We start from the raw sequence: 3,323 nt of genomic DNA on the forward strand, positions 1-3,323 counted from the left end.
AGCAGCAGCATTGTACCTGAAGGCGGCCGTGTGTGAGCTCCGAGGTGAGCAGGTTGGCGGGTGGAAAATTACTGAAAGCTTCGCCAGGGTTTGAACTATCTAGCTTTGAATGGTTTAGTAATAAGCCTATTCAAATTATGTTGAGTTACTGAATATGAAATTCATTAAGCTCAGTATTTTTTTAGTTTCACTAGTTTTTGTCGCTGAGCTCTATTCAATCTCATGTAGTTCAGTAGTCTAGTATTTTGTTGTTTGATCGGATAGTTCAGTAGTTTCTAAAACAGGGGAGTATAAGCTCTCTCAATCATCTATACTTTTTAGTACTTTGAGAAGCTATATCAGGGTTTCAGTCTTGTATTTTTCAGTAGTTTATGAGGCCAAATTTGATCCATTCTATGCTGCATATGAGTTCTACGGAATGTACACCGAGCTTGATGGTTTTCCTACCAAGAAGAACATGATAAAATCAACTGAAAATTCAATTGCTCGTTCTATAGGGGGAAGCACAAGTCGAAGGTTGGGGGATGACCACAGGACATCAAATACATCAAAGCATGATAGGTGCAAAAAAAAAGCAATGGTTTGTGCTAGAACAGCAGGGATGGATGGCGTGACTTTTTACGTGGATTGTGCTTTAGCATAACCACAAGCTCATGCCTAGAACGCGCATGACGAAATGTATACAGGCGCACAAGGCGAAAGACCCAGCAATGTTGATGAACATGTATTACTAGATGATATCTGTATTACTGAATCCAAGACATACATTGGAATTATACAATGTATTACAGAATCTAAATGTGCATAGGTATTATTGGATGTACTTGAAACTCTGCACTACTAAATCCAAGCATGTACATGGGTATTACTAGAAAACAATTTCTCAAAAATATACAATATTACTGGAAGTGCATATACTGAATAATTGTTTATCTAGATTACCGAAAATCCAAGTATATACATATAATTGGCGGTGAGCATGAATCTGTATACATATTAGTCACAAATTAACAGTCTCTTGTAGTCTAAAAAGATCTACAAAATGAGTGTAGCTGCTGGAGTATTCTCATCATCACCACCATATACAGTTGCATGTTTCTAATTCAACTGTGTCCTATGTCGCGACCACGAAAGCATCTGGAGACTAGGTCTGTGTGAGGTCCATCTGGAACTCGACACCTCCGCAATCCCTCAATGGTATACCTTTGATGCCTTTATAATGCCGCCTATGATTTTAATCCATGGCGTTTACACCCCTATCATATAAAAAATATAGACTATTAATGATATAAGTTTGATAACAGTGTCAGAAACTTGCTGAAACTACAAGCTCGCATGTAAACAGCTGAACTACTGGAACCACTACTGAAAACTACACTAGCATAAATTACTGGGCTACTGAAACTAAAAAGGCAGAACGAAATTGAGCTGCTACTATTAAAAAAACTACTAAACTAAACAACTAGCTCAAATTACTGGGTTAAACTACTGTCCTAACAACTTAATTTAGAGCATCAACATTTAGTAATTGCCGACAAAAAAAAGTGGTGTTACGAATATTACTGTGCCAAAGGAAAAAAGCCATGGTACTACTGACCAAACAAAAAATTACTGATAATAGACCAAAAATTCATTATTTCATCCAGTAGTTCAGTAATGACTACAGAACTACTGTACTAACTCAAAGCATCAAATGTTTAGTAGTGACCGAAAATTACTGATACTAGACGCTAACACAACTACTGAAAATAATATAGTACTGAGCCTAAACTAGGCAAAAAAAGTATTACTGAAAGTAGAAAAATTACTAAATACCTCATCTAGTGAGCTCGGGATGAATGTAGCTGGTGTAGCTATCTCATCATCACCACAGCCTACAGCTGCACGTTCCGATTAAGACTGTGTCCAGTGCAGCGTCTGCAGGACTATCTCAAGATCTCGAGGCTGGGTCTGTGTGAGGTCTATCGGAACTCGGCACCTTGGCTATCCCTCAATGATATACCTTTGATGCCTTTAGGAAGATCGCCTTTGATTTTAACCCTTGGCATTTACATCACTGTTATAGATAAAAAATAGCTTCCATCAGTGATACTGATATACCTTGGACAACTAGAATAAAGTACTGGGCAAAATCCAAAAATTATGGGCCTAAACAAGATTACTGAAGAATTTATGATACCAACTAAAGATTACTGAATAATTTGTGATAATAACAACTGAACACATAAAAAAATTACTGAAATACTACGACAAAAACCAATGTATGGATCATATGAACAAAATTTACTGACACACGTGTGGTACTGAACTAACGGACCTAACAAAAAAAGAGCAATTGTACTTGAGCTAACAAGTTACTGGACTAAAGATGAATATTGTACTAACTACTCAGCTCATCATCAACATTCGGTAATCACAAAAAATATGGTGTTGGGAAATATTATTGAGCCTAAGGAAAAAAAAACTTGGTAATACTGACCTACATAAAAATTACTGATACTGGACGTTGGCACAAAAATTACTGGATCGTGATCCCAATCCGAGCCGAATCTACAAGGATACACCGGAAAAGCAAGCGGGCGGAGGGGACGCGTGCTTACCCACTTGTAGCGGCGAAGAACGAGAACTCGATGGAGAACAGCGGCCGGCACAAGCCACGGGCGTCGTCGTCGTCCCCGCTCAAGGGTGCGGGAGGGCATGCCGCCTGGGCTCCCGCCGCTGCTCGGGTGCGCTGTCTGGGATCCACACCGCGCTAGGGTGCGCAGGAGTAGTTGGGCGGGAGGGATGCGCCACCTGAAATCGCGTCGTCGCCGCCGCCGCCGAATCGAGCCTCGAATCGCTGTTTGGGCAGCATGTTAGCGTGGACAGGGTGGTGGCCTGGTGGGTAGTAACATGACTCGTGGATGGGCCGTGGGCCAAGTGGGAGGTTGGATCGGGTCGGGCAAAGAGGATGGTTGGTGGGCTAGTTGGTTTATGTGCTGGGTGTAGAATACTTATTCTACACCTAGGGTGTAGTATAGCACATAGGTATATATATATATATAACAAAACTAAATTGAAACCACAAGCAAGTGTAGAATGGATTTTTCCTATATAGGACGAGTTTTTTCTACACTCGCGTGTAGCTACTCCCATCATCAGCATACCATCATATGTATGTACACATACTCATTTATCACTTTGAGTATGTTCATATACTAATTCTAAGATACTGCAAATAGATATATGTGTAAAATTTCAAAAACAACCCTATTTTTTAAATATATTATGATTATATATTATTATATATTAAAAATAAGTATGTCCATATACTCTATGTATGG

General features: G+C 39.6%; 1 long non-coding RNA gene across 1 annotated transcript; it reads right to left on the minus strand.

Moving 5' to 3' along the window:
* Positions 1-909: 909 nt before the first annotated feature.
* On the minus strand, positions 910-3,033 carry LOC120654063. Its single transcript, XR_005666964.1, has 3 exons — positions 2,601-3,033; positions 1,816-2,056; positions 910-1,256 (listed from the first exon to the last, which is right to left on the minus strand). It is a non-coding gene; the product is annotated as an uncharacterized LOC120654063 (long non-coding RNA).
* Between the last annotated feature and the right edge of the window lie 290 nt (positions 3,034-3,323).

Source organism: Panicum virgatum, chromosome 1N, assembly GCF_016808335.1.
Source record: "Panicum virgatum strain AP13 chromosome 1N, P.virgatum_v5, whole genome shotgun sequence".
NCBI classification, from domain to species: Eukaryota; Viridiplantae; Streptophyta; class Magnoliopsida; order Poales; family Poaceae; genus Panicum; species Panicum virgatum.